The sequence below is a fragment of the Helianthus annuus genome, chromosome 12, assembly GCF_002127325.2.
Source record: "Helianthus annuus cultivar XRQ/B chromosome 12, HanXRQr2.0-SUNRISE, whole genome shotgun sequence".
Taxonomy (NCBI): Eukaryota; Viridiplantae; Streptophyta; class Magnoliopsida; order Asterales; family Asteraceae; genus Helianthus; species Helianthus annuus.
Genome location: NC_035444.2, coordinates 39,475,952 through 39,503,509, shown reverse-complemented (window position 1 = coordinate 39,503,509; position 27,558 = coordinate 39,475,952). Strand labels below are relative to the sequence as shown.

Here is a 27,558-nt window from a genome sequence, read left to right as displayed (position 1 = left end):
GAGGTTAAGCCCGAGTTGAGCCTGGCTCACTCGAATTATGCCTGTGAACACAAAGCCAATTCACCTAAAATCACAACCTTTATAATCAAATAAGAATAAGAAGACTTATCAAGTATAACTTCATAAGGTTTTTAATTTATTTATTTATAGCTTAGGTTTTTATTTTTGCAACCTAAGATTCTTATGTCATACAAAAATTAATCATAGACTCTTAGAATATTGTTTATTAGTTCCACGAGCATGATAAGCTATTTGTTGTTTTCAAGCTAGAAACATGATGACGTTGTAATTATATAGTTGAATAAGTTTATAGTTGAAATTGAAAAAGACTATAAACGTTTATCTTTGAATATTCTTTTTCTTTGAAAGATTCTAAAATCGATTAAAAATCTTTAGTTGTTTAATGACTGCCTTGAAAGGGCATTTGGCTCTACACGTTTATTTTATTCTTTATGAAACAAGTTTGGCTCTACAAGTACTCGTAATTTCCCTATTGAAATAGTTCTTGAGAAGTTGAGACTTGAGATCGTACGGGACAAAACTCAACAACCTTGTTTAATGGCTCGAGCTCATTTGAGCTCGTATAGTTGTATAGTTTGAATAAATGTTGTTTTAGTTGTTTTGGTGTATTATTTAATTAAGAGTAAATTACAAGTTTTGTCTTTTTTATTTGTACCAAATTGCAGAAGATGTCCTTTGCCTTTAAATTTGACGAGTTTTCTCCTTGACGTTTCAAAATCCTGCACGTTATGTCATTTAGACCCAACTCAGTCATTTTTTTTTGTTAAATATAGTCATGCGCCTTGCACATAAGGGTATTCTTGTCATTTTACTCTACAGGGACTATTGAGTAAATAACTCATATCAAGGGACTAAATGTTAACCCCCCCCCCCCCTTCTCTCTATGAAACTTTCTTCTACAACCAGCCACTGCCACAACTACCCACCCCCACCTGCCACCAATCTCCACCACCGTAAACACCATCACAACCGCCATAAGCAACCACCAATCTCCACCACCATAAGCAACCACCAATCTCCACCACCGTCAACCAAATCTGAACGACGAGACTCCTGAACACCCCTCGTCGTTTCCCCCCTTCCTAAACGCGGTGGTTGCTGCCCAACTACTATTGTTTGTTTTAATAAGTGCAGATGTGATGAGTAACAATTGGTCCGTGTTTCAGATAAATCGTGACTGATAAACCTTTACCAACCTCTGATCTCATTCAGATCCTGATTTTAATTTCAGCCCCCTTTTCCTCAAAAATATACTTGCAGTATTTTGTAAAACTGAAATTTGTTCGTTTTCTGTTAATCAAGAGCTCTATGATCGAATGCCGTTTAGGCAATATATGCTATTCCGATTATTAAACTAAAGGAAAATATATTTGAATAAGAGTTCTTTCAATAATATTAACTGTATAATCCTTGTCACTTTGTATTATTACTATTCTATTACTTAAATTATTGTTTTATTTTCTGCAATGATGAAATATGAATAATTCACCACACCCCGATATTTACAGCATATCCTGGTGGGCTCGGGTGGGGAGTATCGTGATGTAAGATTAGTATCATTATAAACACAAACACAGATAGTGCAGCAGAAGTCTTGGAGTTAAAATATTATTACAAACTCAAGTGCCCAAATGTTCAAAATAATGTATACAAACGGATTGTAATAAAAGATCCACATACGGATAGTAAAATGTACAAAAAGGAGATCAACAGACTACTAGGCTTTATGCAAAGGAGTTGCAAATTCCTCTTCTAGCATTACCGAGCAACGTCCGGCATATTTACGTATCCTTGCACCTGTAACTTAGTCTTTTGAAAATACGTCAGTTTACACTTGTAAATACAATCAACCGACTCATTTTGAAAATATTTCAAAATCATTTAAGTGCATAAGGCACATGATTTTTATAAATAACTTGGGACAATTCAAAATGATCTTACATACAGTTTTACATGCCTGTCAATACATATGGGGCCCAGTACTAAACACCGAGACATGATTAACCGACAAGCCACTTAAACCTACAAGGGTATCCCTGATTAACGGGTAAGAAAAATATTTTATAATAGCATTAACATCTGTCAAGTGTATGCCTACACCTCGTGCTCGGTCGTGGCCATTAATAACTTAAATGAGTTAAGGATATCCAGGACACGGTCGCGTTAACCCCCAATGTTTAAGTTATCAGACAAAATAGATTAAGCGGGTCATGGAGATTTTGTAGTCCCAATCTGACATATGATACCATACCCTACCAAGCGGTAATTGTCACACCCCAACCGATGGCGGAATCGTCGGGGCGCGGCACTGAGCGAAACAGATTGTCCAGAAGTTTCCATAACAACTATATTTACCAAATATTTAAAGCAACACGTCCCATACCATGTCATAAATGATAATACAATTATTACAGAAAGGATCTAGTCAAATTGTTCTGTTCCGACAACTCATATTTCTTTATTACAGACGATTGTTTATTGTTGACCTAGGTCTTTCCTAGCCTCGATTTCACAGCAAAGTAAGCAAATAAGCATCCTAAGCACCTGTCACATACGTTAAAGTAAAAGTCAATACACATAGTGTAAGGGTGAGCATACAAGTTTAATAGATATAGTAGAGTTTGAAAACAATTACGCATAACCAGCACGTACACAGTGTAAAATGAGGCATGTTAGTTATCGACATGAACCTATCGATACCAATGACTGCGGATTGACTGCCCAAGGCAGTTCGCGATACATACTCACCATTGTGAGCCATGTAACTAATTGTCCTTAACAACCCCTGAGTGCACAGGTGCTGAGTCCAAACTATAGTACTATCGTTGCTAAGGCAGGTAGACAGCATTCCATGTGTAAACATAACAAAAAAGCATTCATTAAGCCACGTATAACATGCAATAACGGTTAGCATTTAAAGTATTGAGTAGCGTGTTCGATGTGATTTAGAATAAGTAACGTATGTAACACCCAAAAGTGTGATAGCAAAAAGGGATCGAGTATACTCACAATGATTGGTGGATTGAAGGGAGCGCTAGAGAGTAGGGTTAGCGTGATCAGAACGATAGCATAACGATAAGTGACGCGTAAATCGATAAAGAGTGCAAGTGGGTCAGACAGCAGTTCGATCGGATGGAAGTCTGATCGGACAGCTGATCGTGCGAGTGACAGTCCGCTCGGATGGTCATTCGATCAGGTGGCCTTTCGAGTGGATTGTTTCTTCCTTTAGAAAGGATGTGTTTGTGTATGATGGTTTGACTTTTGAAGTTTTTGTTGTAGCATTTTGAAAACATAAAAGCATCTCTGCCTTTCAGGTTGGTCGATCGGACGGTCGTTCGATCGGACAACAACCTGATTGGTTGGACACTTTAGTGAGAACAAGTTCACAGCATTTTGTTAATTGATCGGGTTGTAGTCCGATCGGGTGGCAACCTACTGGTATTGAACATGTTGAAAATTGTTTAAGTATTGAAGTTTAAACGTCCCATGATCGAGCGGTAATCCGATCGGGCGGTAGTCCGATCGGACAACAATTCGTTCAACGTTCAGACTTCAAAGTGTAACATTTGTGCTTGTAATCATTGTGAACAGTTCAATTATCAATAAAACAATGTTATTTTATCCAAATGTTTGTTTGGTTGTGTTTTACATTTTTCATGTTTTGACTTTTGTTCGATTTTAAACTCTACATCGCTTTCGAGAGAGTTATACGCTAACTGGTGCTTAAACGTGCTCAGTTTAATGCGACAAATACTCCGGAACATCAACATATACTCAACATACCTTAAATAACCTTTACATAACTTAGAAATAAGTTTTGAAGGCTTTGGTATGGCAAAAACAAGTTAATTCGCTAACAGGGACTAAACTTGACAAACTGCGAAAGTATGCCAATTTGAACTGTAACGAACATTCCGGAACATGTCCATAAGTTAAACATACCATAAATATCCTTTACATAGCTAAAACAAACTTTTGGGTCATTCAGGGACTAAAAGTGTCAAAAGTGCACAAGTTTGCACTTTCGCGCATAACTTACGTTCTGAATACATCCGAACATCCAAAAATTTATGTAAGCATTATAATATTATGCCTTAGTGTTTGGCATGAGAAAAATCCATTCGTCGCGTCATTTGGATCGTTTTTCGCGCTTACGCGCATTCCGTCGTAATTAACCGAACATCGCGATCGTACGGCCAAACGAACCAACATCCGGAACATTTTTGAGCATGTTTCATGTCCACAATGTTTAGGCATCATTTTAGGGCCTTAAAGTTGGCTTTACGGGCCTTAGAAGTGCCGGAAATGGCTTAAATACGCAACAGGGACCAAAACTGCCATTTTTGAAAGTATATGCAGATCAGACAGGCCCAGGTGGCCCGCCTGAGTTTGTGCATATCCTGATGCGGGCCGCATGGCACTTCCAGTAACCAAATTTTTGTCTTTCTTGCAAATTTGGCCTTTCAAACACACCAAAGGGCAATGCCCTTTCACCATTTCAGAAGCCAAGGGTCATTTTGAGCCACCACAACTTTGTGACAAGTGTACGCTCAAGATCGTGGCACGATATTCAAGAAACGATCCTAACGGCTCTACTTTTCCTATAAATACCCCCCCCCCCCCTTTGATGTAAAACCCACACAAATCTGATCAAAATGCTCTAAGTTGATGCCATTGCTTCATACCTGAGCTCTTTGATCTAGATTAGCATTCGGGGACCCTCCGTAAGTATTCTTTCGTTCTTTTATTCGCTTTTTGAGTCTGAAAGTCAACGTTTTGTTGACTTTCTGCATTGACCAGCCTATGGTCAACACGAAGTTCATTAGAACTTCATAACGTGAGCGTGATCACGATGGTTATAGTCTGTATTGACTATACCTACTGATTACCACGTTATCTAGGCTCAGTGACGAGTCGTAGTTTCGGCCAAAATGTGCATTCTTGCATATTTTGTAACCAAACTACTCGTGAGCATCAAAGCTGTAACACCTCGAAATTTTGTGTCCAATGATGTGTTAACACGTGTCATTTGTTTACACGTGGCATCTAAAATAAATAAAGGACTAATTTTGACAAACCTTGAAAGTATATAAATTCGAGGGTTATAAATGTCAACAAGGGTGAATATACTGTATAGTATCCCTAAATAATGCTTAAACCTTCGAACAAATAAATTATAGATCGTACAAAACTAAAACGCGGAAGAAAGTGAGAGATTACAAACTACAGGGGTTAACTGTGTCAACATGTTTAATAATACCTCTGAGTGACCCTTTAACGTTCCCAAGACTTTGTAACGGTATTATACCCTCACTAAAATAATATATATGAATTTCGCGAGGTTTCGATATGAAACGAGAAAGTTACGATCGAATTCGTAAAAGAAGGGTTAAAAGCGTAAACAGTGAAAGTTAAGGCTTTCCAATATAATTAATAAATAAACCGGGGACTTAATAATGCGGGTAATTAACACGAGGCCCCTATCGGTAAATAACCGAGGGCCAAACCGCAAAGTTACCCCTTCAAATCCGAAAGGTCAGGCGAATCATTACGAAAGATTTCGTTATTAATGGCCCGATTCTGTAATCATTATAAAAGATTTGAAAAATTCAGAAAATATAACCTTAGGCGACCCGCGTGAAGTTTCAACATAAGTTGAGGCGGGCCGCGAGCCTCCTCTAATTCGCGTCTGTTATTTGAACTTTAGGCGACCCGCGTTAAAAAGCATGGAAAGTCCCATGCGGGCCGCGTAAAGTGCCCAGATGCAGAAATATGGTAACTACTTGGCTTTTGGACCATGTGAACGATCAAACCTTAATCAAAGAGGCATGGGCACCCTACAATTGACCCATATCACTCAGGGGACATCTACCCATCATCATGATCAGTAGTAGCATGTTGTGTAATGATTTAGGGCCTTGTTCTTGGCTATAAATAGCACCATTGTGCTCATAACATTCACAACATCAAAACTCACTTCTCTGATCATTCCAAGAGCTCTAAAGCTTTCCCCTGTGTTCTTAAGTCTTCTCTTAAGCTTCTGTAAGTAATTCAACCTTTGTGGTTTCACATTTCCATAGTTATAGCCTATAAACGCAACCGTCGTAACTAACGGTTGTCATTGCAATATCTTGCAAATGATTCAGTCTTATGACGAATCAAAAATGGTTATGAGTTGGTATTTATGTGGGTATTAAACCTCTAAAAGGGTTCCCCCTGATCACCACTCTAACTATGTCAATTATCGAGTCAAACGTGCGGTTAAAAAGTCAACAGAAAGCTATTTTAGCGATTTAAGCATAATCTGTAATGTATATGTTATGGAACCTGTTTTGACAATCATAAAACATGATAATAAGTATATAAACCTGTTTGCGCTCGTTTGAATCGATCATTTACTATATAGAACCGGTTCGGAGCCGAATGTCGCAAAAGTTTGACTTTTGCTTTGACTTCAGTTCTGACCCGTTTTAGTGAGGTATAAATATACCCTAGGACTCTCTTAGGACCAGGTCACATGTTGGTATAAGCCTCTGTGGTCGGTTCATGAGTTACCCGAGTCTTTAGCGCATTTCCGTCATTCGCCTAAAAGTTGACCGTAACAATCTTTTTAAAATTAAAACGAGTATTTCGGACACGTGAACGGACCAAAACCTTGCTTATTAAATTATAAGCATGTCCTTAAAGTTTCACGTCAATCCGAGGTCTAGAATGAGAGTTATGCTAAAAGGCGCACTTTTAAGAAAGTTTTGTAATTTACGGCGCAATTAGCATAACGCCCATCTAACCCAAGTTTTCATCACCAAAACTTTTACCCACTGTGGTAAAATAATATTTTGGGAATTTTAAAGATTTTTAATAATTTTTACCTTGCTCATAACCTGCGGTTATGGCTACGGTTCGGTTAGTACCGAATATGCCCTTTTTGGCCAAAACGGGAGTTCTACAAGGTCTTTTGACCCGATTCCAGTTACCACTGGTTTTAAATAATAAATAAAATATTTTAAGCCTTATAAGCTGTTCGGGAAACTCAGATTTCCTGTAGAACTCGAAAAGCCCTTTTAAAGTCTTTAAAATGACCGAAAAGCCCCTACGGGGCATAATACTAACTTGAACTCGTTACGGGCGTCACGGAAGGTATCCTACTGATACCAAAATACTTTTAAGGCATATTGACTTAGGAAATAAGCATACGACTCTTATGATTAACCGTTTCGCCTATTTGCGCACACGGTACGGCTCATGGAACTAGTTTTCGTGCAATAGCCGATATGGGTCAAATTATATTATTTGAACCCCAAAATCCAGAGTATGAACTACAAACCCATATAAAACAAGTCACTGAACTTGTTGGGTCCAAATCATACTCCATTCTCGGTTTTCGCCTTTTCGTGCGAATTAACCATATCTATATATCGGAATCAACCGGTTTAAGCTACGGCTAATACAAGGACCGTTAGGATTCTAAGAGGTTAATTAAAACCTTCGTTCCAGATTAGGAGCCCCAGTAAAAGCTATCGGTGACTTGATCTTAATTAAGGATTTATACTTGCAAAGGTAAATACTTTTGACTTATTTCCCCTATATGGGCTTGGGTTACGGTATATTAATACCGCTTGATTGAGCATTATATTCATCCATCGCTTAGGTGGATAACTAAATAATATGATTGGCTCATTTAAACAGTTTTGTTGCTTATAAGCCTTTGGGGGGTTTAATGACCGTTGTCCCGGATATCCTCGGCATCATTTTACGAAATGGCCACGACCATCGACATCCCGGTGTAGGCGTACACCCGGTATAAAGTGTCGACATTAAAACTAAAAGACGTAGCCGTTGGTTTCTGTACTACGGTTTTACGCGAACGTGGTGTGTCTATAAATCTTTAACCCGGCACGACCCGGGCTACTGAACGCATAAAAGAACATGTAAAACGTTCACAAGATTTTTATAATTTTCCCAAGTTATAAAAGAGTTTGTGCCTTGTGCATTCAAATCAATTTTAATAAACATTTTCAAATGTGTCAGTTGAATGTATTTACCAGTGTAAACTGACGTATTTTCCCCAAAAAGATTAAGTGCAGGTACCTAAACGTAATTGGCTGGTATTAGCTCCCTAGCGTCGGGATAAGCCTCGCAAGCTTGATTGCAGTATCTAATGGAACAATACCTTACTTTTACTTACGATCCACTGTGGATATTCAACTTCTGTAATACATTGATATTATCACCAGAGGTTGAAATTTATATATTTATCTTATGCTTCCGCTGTGCATTATATAATTGTGTGGTTTGACTATATTGTTGCCAACATCGTCACGGTAATCCCCCACCGGGCCCACCGGTGAGACACGTGGAAATCGGGGTGTGACAGGTTGGTATCAGAGCCAACATTGAGTGAATTAAACACTATCCTATTGTGTTTAATCTCAGTGACACAATTGCACATACTTGAGTCTAGACAATAACTTAGGACAAATTCGGATTATTACTCCTTTTTGTCTTTATTTTCGATTTGATTTTTAATAAGTTTTGGAGCAGGAAAATGCCACCTGTTATATTCCGAGGAAGAGGAAGGGGACGTAGAGGCCGAGGAGAAATCGTGACACATCACGATCAAGAAGCTGGACCATCTGGTACAAGACATCCTTCGATGACACGAAGCGAAGAGCCACAACGACGAAGAGATCTATACGAACCTGCGAGGCATTCCACTTCGCACAGCTCGACGCCATCCTACCGGCACTCCTTTGGGCCAAATTCGGAAAATGATCCCAACAACCCACAACCTTCCTTCATACCTCTACAACGTTCGGTATCGCACCGAAACTACGACGACCCTAGTCCATACTACGTAGCTCAGTTTAATCCGGCTGACTACATACAGGAACCTTCGGGTTTTGTTCCACTAGGACCACAAGACCACTTTTCTGAAGACCCCATGGAGGAAGATGAGGATCCAACTGAACCAGCTCGTGGTACGCCCACGCATCCGATAGAAGTATCTGATGGATCTTCATATCATGGTCCGCAGTATCAAGGCCCAGACAGCTTTATGGCCTTGTTTGACCGACATGAGTGGTACAACACACCATCTCATCAGACGCAACAACCGAGACATCCACAGGATCCATCTGAGGATTCACGCTTTGAGGCAGTTACGCCACCACCTCCGCCACCGGCACAACCAGTAATACCTGATCCGCCAAGGCGTAGGAGGACCAATGCTCGTATGTCTACACGAGGAGGAGGGGGTAACCACTTCAGCACTCCTCGACATTCTAGTAGTAGCCACTATCCGCCACTACATGAAGAAGGACCTTCAAGTCCTATACAGGAGGCGAACTCCGCACCTACTGCACGAAATTCGCCACCATTTGGGTATGACCAACCCATACCAGCTTACACAGGTCCAACGGCTTACAACCCGTTTGAACCGTCACAAGCACAATACAACTACGGTTATGAGCGCGACCCATATGTGGTGTCGGCTAGATATAATGCGCGCTACCCTGACGGAGCACATGGAAACATGGGACCACCGGATTACTCAGCTCATGGGTATCCAATACCTCCCAGACCTCCAGTTCCGCATCAAGCGCCACAACCACGATTCTCTCCTCCTGAACAGGAAGAAATACTCCACCGACTAGATCGGGTGGAGAGAGAGTTCGAGGAAGAAAAGAAAAGCCACCGAGGATTTCTCAAGGGCTTGGCGAATCTACTAAAGGGCAAAAAGAAGAAACGTGACCACTAGCCCTTAATAGTAGTACGAATGTAATTTCTATTTTGAATTAAGTCCCTGCGTGGACAACTTATCGTATTTCAGTCCCTACGTGGACTTATCTTTAGTCCTTGCATGGACACCTATCTTGTACTAGTCCCTGCGTGGACTTGTCACTTATTTTAAAACCTCTATGGAGGTATGTACTATTTGAAAGACCCGTTTAGGGCAATATGTAATTGTAATTGAAATTTCGGAATGTATGTTATGAGTTTTGTTTTAATATATATAAAAATAAATCAAAACCATTCCTTTTATATTGATCTGCCTAATAAAGAATCTTAAGGGGGTGAAACCTAGCTTGGGGTCTTTTAAGATCAGTCAAGATGGTACGACCTAGCTGAAAAGATTCTGATTCCCTGTTAACCTCTGTACGCATGTTAACATTCATGGCAGATGTGATTCGTTATAATCACGCACGTCATTCTTATACAATAATCCTTTGAGGATTTCAAAACCCAACTAAATGATATATAGATCGTGGGTTAAATCACCAATGAAGGTGGTCAATATTATAAAGACATCCATTTAGCGATGCAATGCCTACGGGTCAGTACTATAAAGACATCCATTTAGCGATGCAATGCCTACGGGCCAATATTATAAAGACATCCATTTAGTGATGCAATGCCTACGGGCCAGTATTATAAAGACATCCATTAGTGATGCAGTGCCTACGGGCCAAAATTATTAAAACATCCATTAGTGATGTAGTGCCTACGGGCCAATATTATCAAAACATCCATTAGTGATGTAGTGCCTACGGGCCAACCATATTAAGACATCCATTAGAGGTGTAGTGCCTATGGGCCATAATAATTGTCTTATAAGACAAAAGGCAGTAGTAGTCTATGACTCTCTGTCAGAAAGAGATAAAAGAACTACGGTTCAACTCTCTATGCCTTTGATTCTCTGGAATCTCGGCTAATATTATAAAACATCATCGTGATTAGGCTGTATGCCACCAATACTATTTATATAGTTGAAATAGGATATATTCAAATCCTAATACTTATTGAAATAAACAGTTAACCAAATATGGTCTCTGTACCATGGTTGACAAAGTGTCATAAAAGACAATCTCATAATAATCTCCTAAATTAAAATTTTGTTATCTTCTGTAACAGATTCAAGTTACAAATGGCGGATCCCAATGGTGAGAACAGCCACACGAATGAAGATGACTATGACAATGCGTCAGTTCATTTGACAGGCGCACAGCTAAAGGCTCTGATCAACAATGCTGTCCAGGCAGCGATTGATCGTCAAAATACGGAGTCTCAAGGCAGATCTGTGACAAAGCCACTCTCTAAACCAAAGACACACTCCAAACCACCCTCTGAACCCAAGAAAGATGACGACAAGCATTCGTCTACTGACCACAGCGTTCACCGCGATAGAAAATATACTGATGCGTCTGGTGCTAAGGGTTGCACTTACAAATACTTTGTATCATGTAAGCCCCGTGAATTTACAGGGGAGAAGGGTGCGGTTGACTGTATAACCTGGCTAGACGAGATGGACACGATAGTGGACATCAGCGGGTGCGCTGAGAGGGACGTGGTTAAGTTTGTGTCCCAGTCATTCAAGGGCGAGGCCCTGGCATGGTGGAGAGCTCTGGTGCAGGCTTCCGGTAAGTCTGCCTTGTACAAAATGTCATGGGGGGAGTTTATTACCCTCATAAAAGAAAACTACTGCCCTCAGCACGAGGTTGAGAAGATTGAGGCTGATTTTGTCTCACTGGTGATGACAAACCTGGATTGTCAAGCTTATCTGACAAGCTTTAACACTATGTCACGACTGGTGCCATATCTTGTGACACCAGAACCAAGAAGAATTGCCCGATTCATTGGGGGCTTAGAGCCGGCGATCAAGGCCAGCGTAAAGGCCTCTAGGCCAACGACCTTCAGGTCAGTTACTGACCTCTCTTTGTCTCTTACACTTGATGCTGTCCGTCTGAGGGCACAAAGGAGCAAGGAGGCTGAAAAGCGAAAGCGTGAGGATGATACCTCACGAAAGTCCGGTAAAAAGCACCGTGGAAACGGTGAGGGCAAGAAAGGGTCGGAGGCAAGGAAGGAGGGGCAATCTGATGGGAGACCTTACTGCAAGGTCTGCAAGAAACCTCACTCCGGGAAGTGTAGGTTTGCGTCTGGTTCACAGTCGCAACAAAAGACTCCACCCTGTGGGCTATGCAAGTCCAAGGAGCATAAAACAGTGGAGTGCAAAAAGATAAAGGACGCAACCTGCTTTAATTGCAATGAAAAGGGGCACATAAAGAGTAATTGCCCGAAGTATGCCAAGAAGGCGGAAGAAACGAAGAAATCAAATGCGAGAATTTTTCGTTTGGATGCAAAGGAAGCGGTTAAGGACGACACTGTGCTTACAGGTACTTTTCTCGTAAATAATATATTTGCAAGAGTACTATTCGATTATGGCGCTGATAAGTCCTTTGTAGACCAGAAATTTTGCCAACTACTAAATATGCCAATCAAAACCCTTGACGTGAAATACGACGTAGAGTTAGCAGACGGCACGATAGAAACCGTCTCTACCGTTCTAGAAGGATGTGAAATATCCATTAGGAACCATTCTTTTCCTTTATCTCTACTTCCTTTCAAACTTGCGGGTTTTGACATCGTGCTAGGCATGGACTGGTTATCCCATAACCAGGCCCAAATCATTTGCGGCAAGCGGCAAATAGTTTTAAAGACTCCGAGTGGTGAATCTCTTACCATTCGAGGGGATACGCATTACGGATTGCCCGAAGACGTATCTATGCTGAAAGCTTCAAGATGTTTGAACAGAGGCTGTGTAATTTACATGGCTCAAGTGATAATTGAAGAACCAAAGCCGAAGATCGAGGATCTTCCTGTCATTTCTGAATACCCCGAGGTTTTTCCTGAAGAACTACCTGGTTTGCCACCAGATAGACAAGTGGAGTTCAGAATTGACATCATTCCTGGAGCAGCTCCGATAGCAAGAGCACCTTACAGATTAGCGCCAACGGAAATGAAAGAACTAAGGACCCAGTTGGATGAACTGCTGGCGAAAGGTTTTATCAGACCTAGTTCATCTCCCTGGGGAGCTCCTGTCCTATTTGTAAAGAAGAAGGACGGGTCGATGCGGTTGTGCATCGACTATAGAGAGCTGAATAAAGTTACCATAAAGAACCGATATCCTTTACCAAGGATCGATGATCTATTCGATCAGCTGCAAGGAGCGAGCTACTTCTCAAAGATCGACTTAAGGTCGGGTTATCATCAACTAAGGGTCAGAGATGAAGATGTACACAAGACTGCATTTAGGACTCGCTATGGTCATTACGAGTTCCTAGTGATGCCTTTTGGGCTCACAAATGCACCGGCCGCGTTCATGGATCTCATGAATCGCGTTTGCAAGCCGTATCTAGATAAATTCGTCATAGTCTTCATCGACGATATCCTTATCTATTCCAAGAATCAAGCTGACCACGAGAAGCACCTCCGTTGCATTCTCGAATTACTACAACGTGAGAAACTCTACGCCAAGTTCTCGAAATGTGAATTCTGGCTACGAGAAGTTCAGTTTTTAGGACACGTTGTGAGTGAGCGTGGTATCCAAGTGGATCCCGCTAAGGTAGAGGCGGTCATGAACTGGCAAGAGCCAAAGACGCCTACCGAAATCCGTAGCTTCCTGGGATTAGCAGGATACTACCGGAGATTTATTGAAAATTTTTCGAGGATTGCTGCGCCCTTGACTTCCTTGACCAAGAAGAAAGAAAAATACATTTGGGGCCCGAAGCAGCAAGAGTCCTTTGAAATATTGAAGCAGAAGCTAAGCAACGCACCTGTGTTGACCTTACATGAGGGTACAGATGAATTCGTAGTTTACTGCGATGCATCACATACGGGCATGGGATGTGTGCTTATGCAGAAGGGCAAGGTGATTGCCTATGCTTCAAGACAATTAAAGGTGCATGAAAAGAATTACACCACCCACGACTTGGAGTTGGGTGCCGTTGTATTTGCACTTAAGTTATGGAGGCACTACCTTTATGGTATTAGATTTGTGATTTATTCTGATCACAAAAGCCTCCAGCACCTGTTCAACCAGAAAGAATTGAACATGAGGCAACGCCGTTGGATGGAAACTCTGAATGATTATGACTGTGAAATCAGGTACCATCCCGGCAAGGCGAATGTGGTCGCCGATGCCTTGAGCAGGAAGGAAAGGGTAAAACCCATTCGAATCAATGCCAAGAGCATTGAAGTTAAAAATAATTTAATTGAAAGGATTTTGGCTGCACAGCGAGAGGCTGTGTTGGAAGCTAATTATCCTAATGAAAAGCTGGGAGTAACTGAGGAGCAGTTGACTCTTAGCAAGGATGGAATCCTAAGACTGAATGGACGTATATGGGTTCCAGTTTACGGAGGACTACGTGATGTTGTTCTCCAGGAAGCCCATAGTTCCAAATACTCGGTCCATCCTGGTGCTGATAAAATGTACCAAGACTTAAAGGCAAATTATTGGTGGATAGGCTTGAAAAAGTCTGTAGCCGCCCATGTAGCAAAGTGCTTGACTTGTGCTCAAGTCAAAGCCGAGCACCAAAAGCCGTCTGGCTTGCTACAACAGCCTGAACTTCCCGAGTGGAAGTGGGAATGCGTAACTATGGACTTCATAACCAAGTTACCCAAGACCAGGAAAGGAAACGATACAATATGGGTCATAGTCGATAGGCTGACTAAATCAGCCCATTTTCTACCCATCAAGGAGACGTATAGCTCCGATATGTTAGCCCAACTTTACGTTGATAAGATTGTAGCCTTACACGGCATACCTGTGTCTATTATCTCCGACAGGGATACTAGATACACATCTCACTTCTGGAAGAGTTTCCAGCAATCTTTGGGCACGCGTTTAAATTTTAGTACGGCTTACCATCCACAGACGGACGGTCAAAGTGAGCGTACTATACAAACGCTAGAAGACATGCTTCGTGCATGTGCGATCGATTTAGGTGGTAACTGGGATAAGAACCTACCCCTGATCGAATTCTCCTACAATAATAGCTACCACACCAGCATAAAGGCTGCGCCTTTCGAGGCATTATATGGTAGGAAATGCAGATCGCCTGTTTGTTGGGCGGAAGTAGGAGAGGTCCAATTATCGGGACCAGAGATTGTTTTCCAGACGACGGACAAGATTGTCCAAATCCGGGAACGTCTCAAGGCTGCCCGCGATAGGCAGAAAAGCTACGCTGATCCAAAGCGTAAGGATTTTCACTTCGAAGTGGGTGAAAAGGTATTACTTAAGGTATCGCCCTGGAAGGGGGTGATGCGTTTCGGCAAGAAGGGCAAGCTGAGTCCGAGATACATAGGACCTTTTGAGGTCATTGAACGAGTCGGATCAGTTGCCTATAAACTGAACTTGCCTGAAGAGCTCAATGGAATTCACAATGTGTTCCACATCTGCAATCTCAAAAAGTGCTTCGCCGACGAGTCGTTGGTGATTCCACACACAGATGTGCATATAGATGAGAGCTTAAAGTTTATAGAAAAACCCTTGTCGATTGAAGATCGACAGGTGAAGAAGCTTCGCAGAAAGCACGTACCGATTGTAAAAGTCAAATGGGATGCTCGTAGAGGTCCTGAATATACGTGGGAAGTCGAAGCTACAATGAAAGAAAAATACCCCTATTTATTTGAGTAAATCTCGGGTCGAGATTTATTTTAAGGGGGTGAGGATGTAACACCTCGAAATTTTGTGTCCAATGATGTGTTAACACGTGTCATTTGTTTACACGTGGCATCTAAAATAAATAAAGGACTAATTTTGACAAACCTTGAAAGTATATAAATTCGAGGGTTATAAATGTCAACAAGGGTGAATATACTGTATAGTATCCCTAAATAATGCTTAAACCTTCGAACAAATAAATTATAGATCGTACAAAACTAAAACGCGGAAGAAAGTGAGAGATTACAAACTACAGGGGTTAACTGTGTCAACATGTTTAATAATACCTCTGAGTGACCCTTTAACGTTCCCAAGACTTTGTAACGGTATTATACCCTCACTAAAATAATATATATGAATTTCGCGAGGTTTCGATATGAAACGAGAAAGTTACGATCGAATTCGTAAAAGAAGGGTTAAAAGCGTAAACAGTGAAAGTTAAGGCTTTCCAATATAATTAATAAATAAACCGGGGACTTAATAATGCGGGTAATTAACACGAGGCCCCTATCGGTAAATAACCGAGGGCCAAACCGCAAAGTTACCCCTTCAAATCCGAAAGGTCAGGCGAATCATTACGAAAGATTTCGTTATTAATGGCCCGATTCTGTAATCATTATAAAAGATTTGAAAAATTCAGAAAATATAACCTTAGGCGACCCGCGTGAAGTTTCAACATAAGTTGAGGCGGGCCGCGAGCCTCCTCTAATTCGCGTCTGTTATTTGAACTTTAGGCGACCCGCGTTAAAAAGCATGGAAAGTCCCATGCGGGCCGCGTAAAGTGCCCAGATGCAGAAATATGGTAACTACTTGGCTTTTGGACCATGTGAACGATCAAACCTTAATCAAAGAGGCATGGGCACCCTACAATTGACCCATATCACTCAGGGGACATCTACCCATCATCATGATCAGTAGTAGCATGTTGTGTAATGATTTAGGGCCTTGTTCTTGGCTATAAATAGCACCATTGTGCTCATAACATTCACAACATCAAAACTCACTTCTCTGATCATTCCAAGAGCTCTAAAGCTTTCCCCTGTGTTCTTAAGTCTTCTCTTAAGCTTCTGTAAGTAATTCAACCTTTGTGGTTTCACATTTCCATAGTTATAGCCTATAAACGCAACCGTCGTAACTAACGGTTGTCATTGCAATATCTTGCAAATGATTCAGTCTTATGACGAATCAAAAATGGTTATGAGTTGGTATTTATGTGGGTATTAAACCTCTAAAAGGGTTCCCCCTGATCACCACTCTAACTATGTCAATTATCGAGTCAAACGTGCGGTTAAAAAGTCAACAGAAAGCTATTTTAGCGATTTAAGCATAATCTGTAATGTATATGTTATGGAACCTGTTTTGACAATCATAAAACATGATAATAAGTATATAAACCTGTTTGCGCTCGTTTGAATCGATCATTTACTATATAGAACCGGTTCGGAGCCGAATGTCGCAAAAGTTTGACTTTTGCTTTGACTTCAGTTCTGACCCGTTTTAGTGAGGTATAAATATACCCTAGGACTCTCTTAGGACCAGGTCACATGTTGGTATAAGCCTCTGTGGTCGGTTCATGAGTTACCCGAGTCTTTAGCGCATTTCCGTCATTCGCCTAAAAGTTGACCGTAACGGCCTTTTTAAAATTAAAACGAGTATTTCGGACACGTGAACGGACCAAAACCTTGCTTATTAAATTATAAGCATGTCCTTAAAGTTTCACGTCAATCCGAGGTCTAGAATGAGAGTTATGCTAAAAGGCGCACTTTTAAGAAAGTTTTGTAATTTACGGCGCAATTAGCATAACGCCCATCTAACCCAAGTTTTCATCACCAAAACTTTTACCCACTGTGGTAAAATAATATTTTGGGAATTTTAAAGATTTTTAATAATTTTTACCTTGCTCATAACCTGCGGTTATGGCTACGGTTCGGTTAGTACCGAATATGCCCTTTTTGGCCAAAACGGGAGTTCTACAAGGTCTTTTGACCCGATTCCAGTTACCACTGGTTTTAAATAATAAATAAAATATTTTAAGCCTTATAAGCTGTTCGGGAAACTCAGATTTCCTGTAGAACTCGAAAAGCCCTTTTAAAGTCTTTAAAATGACCGAAAAGCCCCTACGGGGCATAATACTAACTTGAACTCGTTACGGGCGTCACGGAAGGTATCCTACTGATACCAAAATACTTTTAAGGCATATTGACTTAGGAAATAAGCATACGACTCTTATGATTAACCGTTTCGCCTATTTGCGCACACGGTACGGCTCATGGAACTAGTTTTCGTGCAATAGCCGATATGGGTCAAATTATATTATTTGAACCCCAAAATCCAGAGTATGAACTACAAACCCATATAAAACAAGTCACTGAACTTGTTGGGTCCAAATCATACTCCATTCTCGGTTTTCGCCTTTTCGTGCGAATTAACCATATCTATATATCGGAATCAACCGGTTTAAGCTACGGCTAATACAAGGACCGTTAGGATTCTAAGAGGTTAATTAAAACCTTCGTTCCAGATTAGGAGCCCCAGTAAAAGCTATCGGTGACTTGATCTTAATTAAGGATTTATACTTGCAAAGGTAAATACTTTTGACTTATTTCCCCTATATGGGCTTGGGTTACGGTATATTAATACCGCTTGATTGAGCATTATATTCATCCATCGCTTAGGTGGATAACTAAATAATATGATTGGCTCATTTAAACAGTTTTGTTGCTTATAAGCCTTTGGGGGGTTTAATGACCGTTGTCCCGGATATCCTCGGCATCATTTTACGAAATGGCCACGACCATCGACATCCCGGTGTAGGCGTACACCCGGTATAAAGTGTCGACATTAAAACTAAAAGACGTAGCCGTTGGTTTCTGTACTACGGTTTTACGCGAACGTGGTGTGTCTATAAATCTTTAACCCGGCACGACCCGGGCTACTGAACGCATAAAAGAACATGTAAAACGTTCACAAGATTTTTATAATTTTCCCAAGTTATAAAAGAGTTTGTGCCTTGTGCATTCAAATCAATTTTAATAAACATTTTCAAATGTGTCAGTTGAATGTATTTACCAGTGTAAACTGACGTATTTTCCCCAAAAAGATTAAGTGCAGGTACCTAAACGTAATTGGCTGGTATTAGCTCCCTAGCGTCGGGATAAGCCTCGCAAGCTTGATTGCAGTATCTAATGGAACAATACCTTACTTTTACTTACGATCCACTGTGGATATTCAACTTCTGTAATACATTGATATTATCACCAGAGGTTGAAATTTATATATTTATCTTATGCTTCCGCTGTGCATTATATAATTGTGTGGTTTGACTATATTGTTGCCAACATCGTCACGGTAATCCCCCACCGGGCCCACCGGTGAGACACGTGGAAATCGGGGTGTGACAAAAGCCGTTTGTTTTGATGCCAAACCTGTTTTCTAAACTTAGTTAAGCATGTTCTAACATGCTTAGCTCGTCACTTTTAGTATAGTACTTATATAGGGTCGTAAGGTAAGCGATCTAAACCATCGCTTATACTTTCGAACCCGACCCATTTGGTCGATCATTAGGATCCGACCAAACACATTAGGTGACCATAGCTATAACCTTCCGAGGTTATGCCTTGTGGTCACGATGTTAGGCGTTCCAAACGCGTTCTACGCGAACGACGCGTTAAGGTAGCATAAGCTACCTAAATGGGTCGTAATGGGTCACAAGCACTTAGGTTAGGTTTCATTTTAGTATGTAGGCTTTGTTAAACCATATTATACGAGTCTCCATACTCGTTTGGTTTACGAACCCGCATACTATCCGATCCTTCCGAATTTGGTCCGGTATATTAACATAGCTACCTATTAGGTGTCGTTTGATATTCCGTGAGCTCTAGCATTATTTGGTTATTATACAAGAACTACAAAGCAATCTCAGGTGAGTACATAGAACACCATCTTTTACTGTTTTCCAAACTATTTTGGGGTGAAACACATGTGCCTATCTGTTACTTTCATGCTTTCCATGTTTTCACATCATATGCTTGCTATGTTCGCTAGTACATATATAGTACATGATTTCATTGTGTTTATGCTATGTATGTCCATTGTGTGCATACTTAGTACAATCGATTTTCAATACATTTCATGCTATCTATGCCCATTGTGTGCGTATTTAGTACATTGCTTGACATTACATTTTCATACTATGTATGCCCATTGTGTGCGTACTTGGTACATTGTTTCACATTGCATTTCATGCTATTTATGCCCATCGTGTGCATACTTAGTACAATTGTTTACATCACATGCCTTCATTTTGGTATCACATTTGGTTTGTTTAAACATGGAACAATACATTCATTAACATTGATCACGCCGTTCGTTAGTAGATAGTGGTACCATAGGAATTGACAACTCCCGTTCCTGAAATCCTGGGTTGATAGGATTGGAAGGAATGACCGAATTCGATATACATAACTTAGATAAACCTTTAATTTGTTTAAGGGTTTATCGCCACAGTCTCAATGCTTGGATGTATGCATATTTTACAATACCGCATAAATGTTTATATCAGTAGAGCATGCATTGTTCCACAAAACATAACGTTGATTTAAACCATGTTTTACTTCAACACCTTGTTTTGTGCATTTTTACATATGGTTTAAGTTGATACATCTCACTTACCATACAAGATATATTTTGAATACACATTTCATTATCTACATTGAACATAAACATTTTGACATTTATATACATACTTGGTGGTTTACATTGAACATAGACATTTCGACATGGTTTACACAATAACTCTTGACATTTGGTTTATACATGAACAATTTACATGGTGGTTGGTTTGGGTAAATGATTTGAGTAACGTGGCGTATGTAATATGATACAAACATGGTGGATACGCCGCTGGTACTTCCTATATATAAATGTTTGTATAATATTACATATCGTGGCGTTATCTAAGTCATTTCAGTTTAGACACATTACATTTTACACAACTAACATATTCTTCACAAGACATTATTTTCACAAACAACTTATCTTATTCAACTCATTTTACTTGGTTACTCGTTTAACCTTACACTTATCTATACATATCATCTGATATTATCGTTTTTTTCAAATGGTTTACAAAGCAAGACAAAATACAAGGTTCATGACTGACTGTTATTAAACATTTCTTTAAACTCAAGTCATGAATCCCATTTTCACAAAACCTATGTATCTCACAGGCATTTTTATGCTGACGTACCTACTTTCACATGTGTTTTCAGGAGCTGTTCCATAAGATGATGATCATGATACTAGGGCGGACCTGTGCCTTAGAGCCTAAAAATGAAGATAGGCTAGTTTAAATATGTTATGAACCTTGTATTTCTTGTTTTGGAACGATGTAGCACTCTTGTTTATAAATAAAATACAACTTTGTATGCCATGGTTATGAAACAATTAATTCTGTCCACAACACTCCCCGGCGTTTCCGCCGTGGTTGCACGTTACACGCGGCCGGAGTGTGACAGAAGAGTTGGTATCAGAGCCAATGGTTATAGGGAATTAGGTTATTAGTAATGCTTTGACCTAGACTATAACTTTCTAGGACCCTAACACAAGTTATCTTGTGTTTAGATTTTAAAACATGCACTTCACCTATCCTTAGGTGATAACCACAACAGGAACTTCGGTTCCGAATCCGCTTTGAAAATTAATCATCTGTTCTAGGATGATTGATTGCTAGGTTTTGAACCCCCTGTTATAAGGTTTTGAACCCTCTGTTATATGGTTTTGAACCCTTTGGATTCTCAAAAATCTCATCAAGGTTTTGGGGCTTTAATAGTGTGAACACGTGCGAACTAGAAGAGTGAATGCCTGTACCCTGAGTTTTCTGTCTAAGGCTAGAGTGTTCGTACAAATCCACATAATCGGACCAGTCACTCTTACCTGGGAACTCTTGGGGTGAGTGTTCACTTATAGGCGAACATGTCTTCGCGATACATTATTTTTGACCCACTTACTTTGACTAGACATTTCGTGTCGCTTGTTTGCTTTGCGATGCGTAACCACCATCTTTGCTTTTGTTGATTCTGTTTCATCTCATTCTCTTCATCCAATCATCTCACTCGTTTCCTTTCATGTTTTCCTCTTTTAGAATGCCTCCTCGACGCGAACACCAGATAGCAACTGCCGAGCTGGCAGAAATTATTGCGCAGCAGATGGCTGCTCAATTCCCAAATCTCTTTGCTCAATGGAACCAGGCCAACAACAACAACAATGGTACATGCAATTTCAAGAACTTTAACTCGGCTAAACCACTCAAGTTTAGTGGTTCTGAGGGAGCAACTGGGCTTCTTCAATGGTTCGAGAGCATCGAGAATACTTTTCGCCACGTGCAGTGTCCGGATAATCGCAAGGTCGAGTTTTCTTCGAGCGTATTTCAGAAGAGGGCTCTTACATGGTAGAATGGGGTAATGAGAGACCAGGGTGCAGACGTTGCTCTAGCACAGACGTGGGCTGAACTGAGAGCTCTTATGATGAGGGAATCTTGTCCTCGTCACGAGCAACGAGCGTTGGAGAAAGAGTTTGATGATCTGAAGCAAGATAGTGGCGAGCACAGGGCATATACTGATAGGTTTGAGGAATTGAGTCTACTGTGCCCGACTATGGTCGCCCCACTCGACAAGGCTATCGAAAGGTACATCGACGGCCTGCCTGACTCGGTACAAGACATTATCACTCGTAGCAACCCTACCACACTCCGTCAGGTAATCGAGTTATCAGCGACACTGACTGAGTCGCAGATTCGAAAGAATAAACTACACAGGAAGGGTGACAAGGGCAAGAAACAGTCGGCTGACAAGGAAGATAGCAAGAAAGGTCAAAACAAGAATGGAAAGGATTCTGGTTCATCAAAAAGGGCAAAGAAGCGTAAGGCTTCCCAAAATTATGCTGTCACTGCCCAAGCTAACCAGGCAGCTCCCAACCAGCCTCCAGCAAAGAAGCCCTATTCAGGAAGTGCACCTTTGTGCAATCAATGCAACAGTCACCATCAGCCGCAGCATCAGTGCCGTTTCTGTACTAACTATGGGAAGTCAGGTCATCTTGCCGATGTTTGTTGGCTTGCTCAAAATCGCGCAGTTCAGAACCCTGCTCAACAATTTGCTCAGCCTCCTGCTCAGCAACAGGGTCAAGCTGCACGACCACAATACCCACCGGGTGCTTGTTATAACTGTGGGGACCTGACCCACTACAGAAATCGGTGTCCAAGGCTAGCAAACCAGAACCAGAATGCAAACCAAAATCCAGCTCAGGCTCGAGGGCGAGTCTTCAACATGAATGCTCAGGAGGCACAAGCAGACAACGAAGTGGTGAACGGTACGTTCTTTATTAATAATCAGCCAGCATCTGTTCTTTTTTATTCGGGTGCCGACAAGAGTTTTGTGTCATTGTCTTTTGAGACAATGCTTCGCGTGTCTAGAACGAAACTAGGTAAACCTTTGACAGTAGAGGTTGCCAGTGGTGAACCCATTGTTCTTGATTCTGTTCTACGCAACTGCCAGTTGAACCTTAACGACCATATTTTTCCTATTGACCTCACGCCAATGCAACTTGGAAGCTTCGACGTTATTGTGGGTATGGATTGGTTATCTAAGCATCGCGCTGAGATAGTTTGTTCTGAGAAGATTGTTTGTGTGCCGCTATCGACAGGCGAGATCCTACAGGTTCGTGGTGAAAAGCCTGCCTGTGGTCTCAAACTCATGTCTTGTTTTAAAGCTCGGAAGTATCTACGGAAGAACTATGTGGCTTTCTTAGCACATGTTACAGCAGATAAAGGCAAGGGTAAGACTATTTCAGATATTCCTGTCGTTCGGGATTATTCTGAAGTTTTCCCTGAAGAGTTACCCGGTCTACCTCCAGCATGCCAAGTCGAGTTCCGTATTGATCTCGTACCTGGTGCAAATCCCATTGCCAGAGCTCCCTATCGTCTTGCACCGTCTGAGATGCAAGAGTTATCTAAGCAGCTTCAGGAACTCTCCGACAAAGGTTTCATCCGTCCTAGCTTTTCACCTTGAGGTGCTCCTGTTCTTTTTGTCAAGAAGAAGGATGGATCTTTTAGGATGTGTATCGATTATCGTGAGCTTAACAAGCTCACTATCAAGAATCGATATCCCCTACCTCGCATTGATGATCTCTTTGATCAATTGCAAGGCGCTTCTTATTTTTCAAAGATTGATCTACGATCTGGATATCATCAACTTCGAGTGCATGAGGAAGATATTCCCAAGACAGCGTTCCGTACTCGCTATAGGCATTATGAGTTCACAGTCATGCCGTTCGGTTTGACTAATGCTCCTGCTGTTTTCATGGACTTAATGAATAGGGTCTGCAAACCTTATTTGGATAAGTTCATCATCGTTTTCATTGATGACATTTTGATATATTCTAAGACGCGAGCTGATCATGAACAACATCTTCGTCTTACATTGGAACTCCTAAAGAAAGAGCAGCTTTTCGCCAAATTCTCCAAGTGTGAATTTTGGCTTAAAGAAGTTCAATTCTTAGGACATATTGTCAACGAACAAGGTATCCATGTAGATCCCTCCAAGATCAGTGCGATTAAGGATTGGGATACGCCTACTACTCCTAGTGAGGTTCGTTCTTTTCTTGGTCTAGCGGGTTATTATCGCCGCTTCATTGAGAATTTCTCGAAGATTGCAGTTCCTCTAACTGCTCTAACTCAGAAGAACAAGCCATTTGATTGGGGAGTCAAACAAGAGGAAGCGTTTCTGACTTTGAAACAAAAGCTTTGCGACGCGCCTGTCCTAACATTGCCCGAGGGCAATGATGATTTCGTCGTTTATTGCGACGCATCTAAATTAGGTCTTGGCTGCGTCCTGATGCAAAGAAACAAAGTCATAGCATACGCATCAAGGCAGTTGAAGATTCATGAGAAGAACTACACCACTCATGATCTAGAGTTGGGTGCAGTTGTCTTCGCTCTCAAAATCTGGAGACACTATTTGTACGGTACAAAATGTGTGGTTTTCACAGACCACAAAAGTCTTCAACATATCTTCAATCAGAAAGAGCTCAACATGAGACAACGACGTTGGGTTGAACTTCTAAACGACTATGACTGCGAAATTCGCTACCATCCTGGTAAGGCGAATGTCGTAGCCGATGCTTTGAGTCGCAAGGAATGTACTAAGCTTCATTGTGTACGTGTCCAATCTGTTATTCAAACCGATATCCAAGCCTGTATATCTCAGGCTCAACAAGCTTGTGTTTCACAAGGTTTAATGGATAAGGAATTTCCTTATCACATAACTCCTGCTCTAGAGCTGAAGGACAATGGATCGTATTACTTCATGGACCGTTTGTGGGTCCCAAACCAAGATAATCTTCGTACCTTGCTTATGGATGAAGCCCATAAGTCTCGTTATTCTATTCATCCTGGCTCAAATAAGATGTATAAGGATCTTCGTATTCAGTATTGGTGGCCTGGTATGAAGAAAGACATTGCCTTATATGTATCAAAATGCCTTACTTGTCTTAAGGTTAAGGCTGAACATCAGCGTCCTTCTGGTTTATCGGAGCAACCAGAGATCCCAGTTTGGAAATGGGAAAACATTACTATGGATCTCATTACCAAACTCCCGCGCACAAAGAAAGGTCACGATGCCATCTGGGTAGTCGTTGATCGTCTTACAAAGTTAGCGCATTTCTTGCCAATCCGTGAGGATTTTTCTGCTGACAAACTTGCTCAAATCTACGTGGATGAAATTGTAGCTCGACATGGTGTTCCTTTGAACATCATTTCTGACAGAGATGCTCGTTTCACTTCTCAATTTTGGAGAACCATGCAATCTGCTATGGGGTCCCAACTTAATCTGAGCGCAGCTTATCATCCGCAAACGGATGGACAATCTGAAAGAACAATCCAGACACTGGAGGATATGCTTAGAGCTTGTGTGATCGATTTTGGTGGTAGTTGGGATTCACATCTTCCATTGATTGAATTCTCCTACAACAACAGTTATCACTCCAGCATCAACATGGCTCCTTTCGAGGCTCTCTATGGTCGAAAATGTCGTTCACCAGTCTGCTGGAATGAGATCGGCGAGGCTCAACTTACTGGACCTGCCCTCATTTTAGAGACAACAGATAAGGTTAAGAAAGTTTGTGATAACCTTCAGACAGCTAGAAGCCGTCAAAAGAGTTACGCGGACCTAAAACGCAAGCCCTTGGATTTTCAAGTCGGTGATCGTGTATTACTTAAGGTCTCACCTTGGAAAGGTGTGATCAGATTTGGAAAGAAAGGAAAACTTGCACCTAGATACGTTGGACCATTCAAGATCGTCGAAAGAATCGGTAAGGTAGCCTACAGACTTGAGTTACTTCCTGAACTTGGAAATGTTCATCCAACCTTCCACGTGTCCAATATCAAGAGGTGTTTAGCTGATGAAAACCTCCACATACCGCTTGACGAAATTCGTGTTGATAAAACACTGAAATTTGTTGAGAAACCAGTAGAAATCATGGAACGTGAAGACAAGTGGCTTAAACGCAAGCGCATTCCTTTGGTCAAGGTTCGTTGGGAATCTAAGCGTGGACCCGAGTTTACTTGGGAACGTGAAGATCAAATGAAGGCGAAATATCCACATCTTTTTCCACGAGTTTCCTCTAATTAAATTTCGGGACGAAATTTCCACAAGTAGGGGAGACTGTAACATTTGTGCTTGTAATCATTGTGAACAGTTCAATTATCAATAAAACAATGTTATTTTATCCCAATGTTTGTTTGGTTGTGTTTTACATTTTTCATGTTTTGACTTTTGCTCGATTTTAAACTCTACATCGCTTTCTGCAGAGTTATACGCTAACTGGTGCTTAAACGTGCTCAGTTTAATGCGACAAATACTCCGGAACATCAACATATACTCAACATACCTTAAATAACCTTTACATAACTTGGAAATAAGTTTTGAAGGCTTTGGTATGGCAAAAATAAGTTAATTCGCTTACAGGGACTAAACTTGACAAACTGCGAAAGTATGCCAATTTGAACTGTAACGAACATTCCGGAACATGTCCATAAGTTAAACATACCATAAATATCCTTTACATAGCTTAGAAATAGGCTTTGAGGGGTTTGGTATGCTAAAACAAACTTTTGGGTCATTTAGGGACTAAAAGTGTCAAAAGTGCACAAGTTTACACTTTCGCGCATAACTTACGTTCTGAATACATCCGGACATCCAAAAATTTATGTAAGCATTATAATATTATGCCTTAGTGTTTGGCATGAGAAAAATCCATTCGTCGCGTCATTTGGATCGTTTTTCGCGCTTACGCGCATTCCGTCGTAATTAACCGAACATCGCGATCGTACGGCCAAACGAACCAACATCCGGAACATTTTTGAGCATGTTTCATGTCCACAATGTTTAGGCATCATTTTAGGGCCTTAAAGTTGGCTTTACGGGCCTTAGAAGTGCCGGAAATGGCTTAAATACGCAACAGGGACCAAAACTGCCATTTTTGAAAGTATATGCAGATCAGACAGGCCCAGGCGGCCCGCCTGAGTTTGTGCATATCCTGATGCGGGCCGCATGGCACTTCCAGTAACCAAATTTTTGTCTTTCTTGCAAATTTGGCCTTTCAAACACACCAAAGGGCAATGCCCTTTCACCATTTCAGAAGCCAAGGGTCATTTTGAGCCACCACAACTTTGTGACAAGTGTACGCTCAAGATCGTGGCACGATATTCAAGAAACGATCCTAACGGCTCTACTTTTCCTATAAATACCCCCCCCCTTTGATGTAAAACCCACACAAATCTGATCAAAATGCTGAAAGTTGATGCCATTGCTTCATACCTGAGCTCTTTGATCTAGATTAGCATTCGGGGACCCTCCGTAAGTATTCTTTCGTTCTTTTATTCGCTTTTCGAGTCCGAAAGTCAATGTTTTGTTGACTTTCTGCATTGACCAGCCTATGGTCAACACGAAGTTCATTAGAACTTCATAACGTGAGCGTGATCACGA

At 41.0% G+C, this 27,558-nt stretch overlaps 1 non-coding gene across 1 annotated transcript; it reads left to right on the top strand.

Annotated features, from left to right (window-relative positions):
• The first annotated feature begins 1,323 nt into the window (after positions 1 to 1,323).
• Positions 1,324 to 1,404, top strand: LOC118485317. The gene has a single exon (XR_004875620.1). It is a non-coding gene; the product is annotated as a small nucleolar RNA U54 (small nucleolar RNA).
• The last annotated feature ends 26,154 nt before the right edge of the window (positions 1,405 to 27,558 follow it).